A 10,266-nucleotide genomic window follows, 5' to 3' on the forward strand; every position below is an offset into this window, starting at 1 on the left:
GGATGAGTTTAGGGGTAGGGTTAGGGTTTGGATCCCTTTATCACCTTGATGGTGGTGGGTGACTTTTCAGTGTGTGTTCTGGTTTTTTTCTATAAGAACGCATGCGTTTTTAACGCAAACAAACGCGTTGAGATCGGACACCATGTCGCGTTTGGAGAGCCCCTGATGTGCCTAAACAGTGAAAACTCCCCAATTCTAACTGAAACCCTAACCCTAGTCCTAACCCTAGCGCTACTTTCACACTAGCGTTTTTTTGCATACGTCGCAATGCGTCGTTTTGGCGAAAAAACGCATCCTGCAAAGTCATCTGCAGGATGCGTTTTTTCCCCATAGACTAACATTAGCGACGTATTGACACACGTCGCAAGCGTCGTGCGACGGTTGCGTCGTGTTGTGGCGGACCGCCGGCAGCAAAAAACGTTACATGTAACTTTTTTTGTGCCGACGGTCCACCATTTCCGACCGCGCATGCGCGGCTGGAACTCCGCCCCCACCTCCCCGCACCTCACAATGGGGCAGCGGATGCGTGGAAAAACAGCATCTGCTGCCCCCGTTGTGCGGCGCTTGCACAGTATGTGTCGGTATGTCGGGCCGACGCAGCGCGACGGCCCCGTACCGACGCTAGTGTGAAAGTATCCTAACTGGAAAATGGAAATAAATATATTTTTTAAAATTTTATTATTTTTCCTAACTAAGGGGGTGATGAAGGGGAATTTGATTTACTTATATAGCGTTTTTTGGGCGGATTTTTATGGTTGGCAGCCATCACACACTAAAAGACGCTTTTTATTGCAAAAAATAGTTTTTGCATCACCACATTTTGAGAGCTATAATTTTTCCATATTTTGGTCCACAGAGTCATGTGAGATCTTGTTTTTTGCAGGACGAGTTGACATTTTAACTGGTACCATTTTCGGGTACATGACATTTTTTGATCGCTTTTTATTCCGATTTTTGGGAGGCGGAATGAACAAAAACCAGCAATTCCTGAAATTCTTTTAGGGGGGGCGTTTATACCGTTCCGCGTTTGGTAAAAAGGATAAAGCAGTTTTATTCTTCGGGTCAGTACGATTACAGCGATACCTCATTTATGTAATTTTTTTATGTTTTGGCGCTTTTACACAATAAAAACTTTTATATAAAAAAATAATTGTTTTTGCATCGCTTTATTCTGAGAGCTATAACTTTTTTATTTTTCTGCTGATGATGCTGTATGGTGGCTTTTTTTTTGCGGGACAAGATGACGTTTTCAGCAGTATCATGGTTATTTATATCCGTCTTTTTGATCGCGTGTTATTCCACTTTTTGTTTGGCGGTATGAGAATAAAGCGTTGTTTTTTGCCTCGTTTTTTTTTTTTTTTTTTACGGTGTTCACTGAAGGGGTTAACTAGTGACATAGTTTTATAGGTGGGGTCGTTACGGACGCGGCGATACTAAATATGTGTACTTTTATTGTGTGGTGTTTTTTTTATTTAGATAAAGAAATGTATTTATGGGAATATATTTATTTATTTTTTCTTTATTTAGGAATTTTTTTATTTTTTTTTTACACATGTGGAAATTTTTTTTTTTTACTTTTTTACTTTTTCCCAGGGGGGGACATTACAGATCGGTGATCTGATAGTGTGCACGGCACTCTGTCAGAGCACCGATCTGACAGGCACATTGCAGAGGCTTGCCGGCGCCTGCTACGAGGAATTCTCAGCAGACGCCGGCAAGCAGGGTCATCTTATGACCCGGAAGGAGTCCCGCGGCCATCTTAGATCCGGGGACTCCTTCCAGGTCACCAGAGCAGCGCGATCTCATCGCGCTGCTCCGGTGGGAGAGCGCAGGGAGCCCCCGTCCCTGCGCGATCCCCCTCTATGCCGCTGTCACTATTGACAGCGGCATCAGAGGGGTTAAATGCCCGCGATCGGCGACAGCACCGATCGTGGGCATTGCTGCGGGGTGTCAGCTGTCATATACAGCTGACACCCGCACCCGATCACCGCGGCGCTCAGCGTGAGACCGCGGTGATCGGGGCGCCGTACTAGTACTGCGGCTGGCACTAATGCAGTGCCGGCAGCGCCGTACTAGTACGGCGCATGGCACGAAGGGGTTAAAAACACAGGCACACCAAGGACAATATTCAAATAAAATATTCAATATATAAAAAAATGTACATATACAAATGAAAAAGTCACGGTGTTCTGTGAAAGGTAGTGGATATCACTAAAGTGAGAGAGCAACCAGCGCAATGGAGAAGACCAAAAAGTATACAAGCTGGAAATAGATTATAAAATGCCTTTATTCATAAAAAAGTGGCAAATAATTAATTTAAAATAATTGTGTGCGCATGACAGGACGAAAAAGTCACATATAAATATATAGTATGTACAAAAAAGCAATCAATAGCAGCAGACCCAATAATCTTATTTACAAATACTATATATTATTCAGTTGTGCAAAAGTAAAATCAATTCATAGTGGTAAAAAAATCATAATATAACGTGCATATAATATAATATAAATAATTCATCCAGTGTGGTTGATTTATAAGATAAACCCCAAAGAACTACTAAAAAAGTGCTATTTCCAAAAAAAAGTGCAAAAGACCTTTCAATGGACTCCACATCCAAATACACAACTTCAATAAAGTGCTACAGGTTGAAAAAAGGCACAACAGAATATAATAATATACCTTCGTCGGGGTGCACAGTTACGGGACGTGGCGACCCTTAAAGGTGAGTCGCCTGCCAGGGCCGTGGGGTACCGGGTCCGGTGTCCACAGGGGGATGTCACGGTGGCGACCCGGTCCGTGGCCTTGGGCGCTCATGTAAAAGGGAAATTGAATAAAGTTTATGATCACGATGCCACCTGTGGTGCTCAGTCAGTGGGGACCAATGCTGCTTTAAGGGGTCCTCTGGGGTGATGCTATGGCAGCTAGATGGTATACCTTCCCACAGGTGAAGTATATCCCCAGAGCTCCCGGTGTGTAGATGGAAGATGGTGAATGGTGCAGTAAAGAACGAGGACGCAGGTCTGCAGTCTCTTTACCTGGTTTACTGAAGATTTCAGGCAGCCACAGTCAAGGGTACCAGATCACAGGGCAGGCAGAGTCCGGCCGGCTTGGAAGCGAATCCAGAGTTCCCCTTTACCAGGTGGAGTTTAAAGCCTTCCTCTAGCGTGGTGGATTGTAGTCCCTTACTGCCTATGGCTTTAGATAAGGTCCTCACAGTTCTTTTCTCTGTCCCCCATATAGGATAGGACAATATCTGTATGACAGATATCTCGAGCCTTTTTACAGGAACTCTATCACGCCCCGGGCTCTATGTGTTACTGTGTCTTCAGGTCTGTGTGGCGGACAGGTAACTTGCAGTTCAGCTGTCCTGCCGGTCTCTGCTGTAAGTCGTAAAGTCCCTTACAACCTCGGTATTCTGGCTACCGGTTATTTGCGCTTCAGAGGGAGGCAGCTCGTTCGTAGCTGGTCTCTCCTGATATCAATCTCCTGTGCTTTGCTCTCCTGCACGATCACTGAACAATGTTCTTTCCTTCTGTCTATCTCTTTCTCCAGGGGCTGTAGTACCTCGGACTACAGGACCCCTTCAGACCTTCTGACACTCTATGTCGGTCTGCCCTTTCCTCTGTCTCTCTGACAGGAACTAACTCCTCTTTCCCTCAAAACCACAATATATATAGGGGAGTCACCTAGGAATAGGATCAAAAGCTCCCCCTTGTGGCCTGGAGTGTGAACATGTTGTGTGCATTGTGGTTACCTGATAAAGAGATATCCTTCATCGCTTCCAAGCGTAACATCACTCTCCCCATGAGGAAAGCAATGTTACTGTGACAACCAGGACCCTGGGGCCCCACAAAGGTATATTACTAATGTTCTGCTGTGCCTTTTTTCAACACGTAGTACTTTATTGAAGTTGTGTATTTGGATGTGGAGACCATTGAAAGGTCTTTTGCATGTTTTGTCTTGCACATAGCACTTTTTTCGCACTTCTTTAGGAGTTTATCTTATAAATCAAACACACAGGATGAATTATTTATATTCTATTATACGCACGTTATATTTTGATTTTTTACCACTATGAATTGATTTTACTTTTGCACAACTGAATAATATATTTGTAAATAAGATTATTGGGTCTAGTGCTATTGATTGCTTTTTTGTACATACTGTGTATTTTTATGTGATTTTTTTATCCTGTCATGCGCACACAATTATTTTAAATTAATTATTTGCCACTTTTTATTAATAAAGACATTTTATAATCTATTTCCAGCTTGTATACTTTTTGGTCTTCTATGTTCTCCGTTGCTTTGGTTGCTCTCTAAATATACTTAGTGAAGTACCACACTCTCAAAATTAGTTTAGTATTTGTTTTATTTTCCCAGGTAACAGGACTACTCCTAAGAGTAAATTTACATGTGTCCTTCAGAGTTCTGATTAATGTGCCGTTGCAGGAACAGACAAATGGAAAAGTCCAAAAATTATCCATTTGCTAGCTGATGCAACCAGAAGCCAAAAGGGCCCCATTGATCATTATGAGGTCTGTCTGGTTTCCATCTGGGGTACGTTTTTAAAATAGAACAGCCAATTCCATAAAACAGACAGATTAAAAATCAGCATACTTCCATTTGTGGAAACTGTAGACATACAAAGGTTGAAGACTCCATCAACTTCTGCGATTATTGTATGGTTCCATACATGTCAGTCTTTATACAAATCCATAATAAGACCATATGCATGAGACGATACAGTAGGTTCAGCAGTCACTCACATGGAGTGGTTATATTCATCAAGAAGAAAACATGTAATTAGCCACTGCATCCATCGAGACTGTGGCCACTCTTAAGTGCAAATCTAGTGAACATACAGTATATGCCCAACAGTGGCCATAAATGCAGTGTACACATGGCATTACTTATATATTATAATAAAATGACCCAGTGCCCAATCTGTCCTATAGGCACTGTCAGTGTCTTTTGGGGTTCCATCTGCATGCTGCACTTTTCCTCCTGCCATATTTGTTAGACTTTGTATAAAGCCTCTGACACAAGTGTGTTTACGGGTGCGATTCATCAAAACATTTTTGCCTTAAAACTGGCGTATAGCACTTGAAAAATATTTTGGGAAACAGCTTTGGCAAAATGGGCTGAGTTTGGGAGGAGCCAGGGCATTTCCTGCCAATCAAATTTTGTAAAAGTTCCAATGTTTCTTACACCAAAAATGCTACTCCAATCACTGCCTGTAAAACCCCCCAAAATGAGTCGGAGTATAACTTGGTATACATGTAACATATAGAATCATGTTCACACTGTGGCTAGTTAGCAAACAAAACCTAAGACAGAAATAAAGTGAGCATGTACACTGCCGTAAGTAAGTAAATAGTAATAGTACATATAAATGACACAGGGTACTTAGCAAATACTGTTTTTGATCAAAAAAAGCATAAAAGCCATCCAACCACGAAAAGGTGTACCCCAATCGGAACGGTCCTTTCCTCTAGTTTTGAAACCTCACCTTGTGCCAGATGACCTCAATGTAGATGGGGGCAGAGCGGGACCGAGGTCACCCAGCCATGGGAACTTTTATAAATGAAATACCTAGCTCAAAAAGGGGGAGACACACCCCTGTTTGCACAAAGTACTAGAACCTATAGCAAAAAATAAATATGGGCCGGAATCAGGGGTGTAACTATCGCGGTCGCAGCGGTCGCAAGTGCGACCGGGCCTGGCGGGTCAGGGGCCCGGCAGGTCAGAGGCACCCAACACCATGTTGCAGTGCAGGAGGCGTATCTAGGGGGAGGGGGCAGCCGGGGCACGTGAGAGACAGGAAGCAGCTCCAGTCATCATGGTGAGACAGCTTCTCCTGCTCTGCAGCCCCGGGTCAGAAGGCGAGAGCAGGGGGAGGTGCGGGACAGAGCCGCTTTAGTCAGGAGAAGCTGAGGAGCTGCAGCCGGTTTACATCAGCCACCCCTGTACCAGAGAGGAGATTGTGAGTTGTGTATATGAGCTGGTATCTGGTGTGTGTGTGTCTGATATCTGTAGTGTGTGTGTGTGTGTGATATCTGTAGTGTGTGTGATATCTGTAGTATTTGTGTGATATCTGTATTATGTGTCTGTGTGATATCTGTAGTATGTGTGTGTGTGTGTGTGTGATATCTGTAGTATGTGTGTGTGATATCTGTAGTGTGTGTGTGTGATATCTGTAGTATGTGTGTGTGTGATATATGTAGTGTGTGTGTGATATCTGTAATGTGTGTGTGATATCTGTAGTGTGTGGGTGATATCTGTAGTATGTGTGTGTGATATCTGTAGTGTGTGTGTGTGATATCTGTAGTGTGTGTGTGTGACATCTGTAGTGTGTGTGTGTGATATCTATAGTTTGTGTGTGATATATGTAGTGTGTGTGTGATATCTGTAGTGTGTGTGTGTGTGTGTGATATCTGTAGTGTGTGTGTGTGTGATATCTGTAGTGTGTGTGTGTGTGTGATATCTGTAGTATGTGTGTGTGCATGATATCTGTAGTGTGTGTGTGTGTGAGACAGGGCCTTAACTACCACGGTTGCAGCGGTCGCCGCTGCAAGCGGCTCTGGCAGGCCAGGGGCCCATGTGTCCCCTTGAGCCTGTCTCCCTTGTCCCATTATGCTTGTGTCCCTTGTCCCCGTGTGCCAGTCTCCCTTGCACATTAGTCCCTGTTAGTGTTGAGCATTCCGATACCGCAAGTATCGGGTATCGGCCGATATTTGCGGTATCGGAATTCCGATACCGAGTTCCAATATTTTTGTGATATCGGAAATCGGAATCGGAAGTTCCCAGTGTATGGTTCCCAGGGTCTGGAGGAGAGGAGACTCTCCTTCAGGCCCTGGGATCCATATTCATGTAAAAAATAAAGAATAAAAATAAAAAATATGGATATACTCACCCCTCCGGCGGAGCCTGGACCTTTAGCGGTGTAACCGGCAGCCCCCGTTCCTAAGAATGCAGTGAGTTTAGGACCTGCGATGACGTCGCGGCTTGTGATTGGTCGCGTGAGCGGTCACATGAGCGGTCACGCGACCAATCACAAGCCGCGACGTCATCGAAGGTCCTTCACTCCCTGCATTCTTAGGAACGGAGGCAGACGCTTGGTGAGAGCTGGGGCCGTCCGAGGGGTGAGTATATCAATATTTTTTATTTTTATTCTTTATTTTATACATGAATATGGATACCCGGGCCTGAAGGAGAGTTTCCTCTCCTTCAGACCCTGGGAACCATTCTGATATTTTGTGTCCCATTGATATGTATTGGTATCGGGTATCGGCGATATCCGATACTTTTTGGGTATCGGCCGATCCAATCCGATACCGATACCTTTGCATATCGGAAGGTATCGCTCAACACTAGTCCCTGTGTGTCCCCATGTGCCTGTCTCCTTTGTCCCCTTGTGCTTGTGTCAGTCTCCTTTGTCCCCTTGTGCTTGTGTCAGTCTCCCTTGCCCACTAGTCCCTGTGTGTCAGTCTCCCTTTCCCACTTGTCCCTGTGTGTCCCCTTGTGCTTGTATCCCTTGTGCCCGTGTGTCCCCTTGTGTCAGTCTTCATTGCCCACTAGTCCCCTTGTATCAGTCTCCCTTGCCCACTAGTCCCCGTGTGTCCCCTTGTGTCAGTCTCCCTTGCCCACTAGTCCCTGTGTCTCCTTGTGCCAGTCTCCCTTGTCCACTAGTCCCCGTGTGCCCCTTGTGTCAGTCTCCCTTGCTCACTTGTCTCCGTGTGCCCCTTGTGTAAGGCTCCCTTGCCCACTAGTCCCCTTGTGTCAGTCTCCCTTGTCCCCTTGTATCAGTCTCCCTTGCCCACTAGTCCCCTTGTAACCTTCTCACCTGCCTCCTAGCCCCCATGTGTCCCTTTGTGCCTGTCTTCCTTGCTCCCTAGCCCCCCTATGTTACCCTTGTGCCTGTCTCCCCTAACCCCCTTGTGCCCTCTAACCTGTCCCCTCGTCACCATTTGCTCGTGTCTTTCTCACTGCCCCTGTATGGAGGGGCTGCATTATACTATGAGGGGGGCTGGATTGTATTCTATGGGGGTTACATTGAATTGCATGGCAGGGCTGCAGGGGGGGGCCCATTTGGAAGTTTGCAACGGGGCCCATAACTTTGTAGTTACGCCACTGGCCAGAATATAAGTTGATATATCAAAACATGTTCACACTGTGGACATATAGCGCACAAAACCCAAGATAGAAACATAATGAGTATGTCCACTGCTGTAAGTAAATAGTAATAGTACATATAAATAATAAAGGGAACAAAGTAAACACTGTTTTTGATCAAAAAAGTGACAAAGTGTACCCCAATTGGGACAGTCCTGTCCTAAACCTCATCTTGTGTCAGACGATATCAATATACATGGGGGCAGAGCAGATCTGGAGTCCAACTGTTCAGACACCCAGCCATGCGAAGCTATATGAGCGTGGGTGCGTTTCTTTTATATCGCTTCCCATAGCTGGGTGTCTGAACAGTTGGACTCCAGATCTGCTCTGCCCCCATCTACATTGACATCGTCTGACACATGGTAAAGAGACTGTCCCGGTTGGATACATCTTGTCGTAGTGGGATGAATTTTATGCTTTCTTGATCAAAAACAGTGATTACTAAGTACTCTGTTATTTACTGTATATGTACTATTACTATTTACTTACTTATGCTCATTTTGTTTCTATCCTATGCTTTGTCCAGTCACTGACTGTAGTAGCTTTTATTGATAGGCACATGCAGGCGAATGCTATTAAGAAAATGCTCAAAATTATTAAAGCACCGCTTCAGCTTCTACTTCTTCTGCCCTGCCCCCGAAAAAGCTGGGCGAAACGTGCGTGTCGGGGAAGAGGAACTGGACTTTATTACCGCCATTGCTTGCCTACAACTCGGGTAATTACTTCATGTATTCACCTTCATTTTCCATTATATTACTTTGAGTGCACTTTCCCTATCTTTATCCCCACAATGGGTTAATGACAATTTTTATTTATTTGCACTACTTATTCAGTTTATACTTGTGGCCTCTCAATAGTATATTTTGCTTAGCTATATTATGCAATTATGTCCTAAATGTATGCCATTGCATAATTACTGAAGTATATATGAATTACCATGCCACGCAAATTTTACTTTTAAATCTCACTCCCTCCTTCTCATCCTGTACCTTTCTTATTTTAATTACTTTTTATTAATTATCAATAAAAACATTTTTTTTAAAAAAATCACAATATTGTAACACTCCTTTCTGCCCATAGTTAATATGCACCTCGGTTGTTGTTTTGTATTGATTACTTTTGGGAAATGTTTACCCATTAACATGGGTCATTGGATTACTAGAACATTGAGCTACTTACTTCTTTTTTTATTGCAGTTCTGGAGTGGTGGGTGCTATTAATCTAAATTCCCTGGATCTAGTATTATACTTACCAGCTGCCATCTTCAGTTCCTCCCAGCCCCATGCCACCATATTGTGACCACAACTTCTGAATGACTGGAAGTCAGAAGTAACGGTCACAAGCTCTCTGTTATGCCGGCTTCGGACTCTGTTCACACTGGGGAGTCTGTTGCTCAGCCTGAGTGTGGGCATCAGCGGTGGTTTGTTCTCAGATGTTCAGCTTTGTAGGAGTTAACCTTTTGATTAGTGTCAATTGAAGGCTGAGGCTGCTGGGAATGCCTTCTCCCTTTAAGTATGGCTCAGAACATTCCTGGATGCCGACTATAGCATTTGCGTGCCTCTTGCTTTCCAGTCCTGTGTTGGAGTAGCAGTTCATACTCAAATCTTAATTTGGAGTATGGTGAAGTATACTCTGTTGTTTGCTCATTTCTCTATTTGTATTCTGTTGGTCTTTATCTGTGTCTAACATTACGGTTCACCACCTGGGGTGGGTGTTGTGGGTTCAGCTAAGGCCTGACAGAAGATAGGGACAGGTCGGTGACTCAGGCCTCCCTACCATCAAGGGTACCACTGAGGTTAGGAAAGACAGGGCTCCCCTAGTCTGAGGGGCAGTTCAGGAGCCCAGGTTCCTTATCTCCTATTTTCCCATTGCCCTCCGTGACACTCTCAATGCAAGTCTATGATACTCTCATTCTGGCCTCTCTTTGGCTCTTATAGACAAAATTTGACTTGTGACTTTCAGATTGCTCAGCAAAAACACTGGAGCGAACTAGCAGATCACAACCTGTGCAAAACCAACCGGAGTACAGCTGATAAAAGATGAAGGTGGTGCCTTATAAGTATAAGAGTAAATGCAAGGAGCTTAGATTAC

Source organism: Ranitomeya variabilis, chromosome 4, assembly GCF_051348905.1.
Source record: "Ranitomeya variabilis isolate aRanVar5 chromosome 4, aRanVar5.hap1, whole genome shotgun sequence".
Classification (NCBI taxonomy): Eukaryota; Metazoa; Chordata; class Amphibia; order Anura; family Dendrobatidae; genus Ranitomeya; species Ranitomeya variabilis.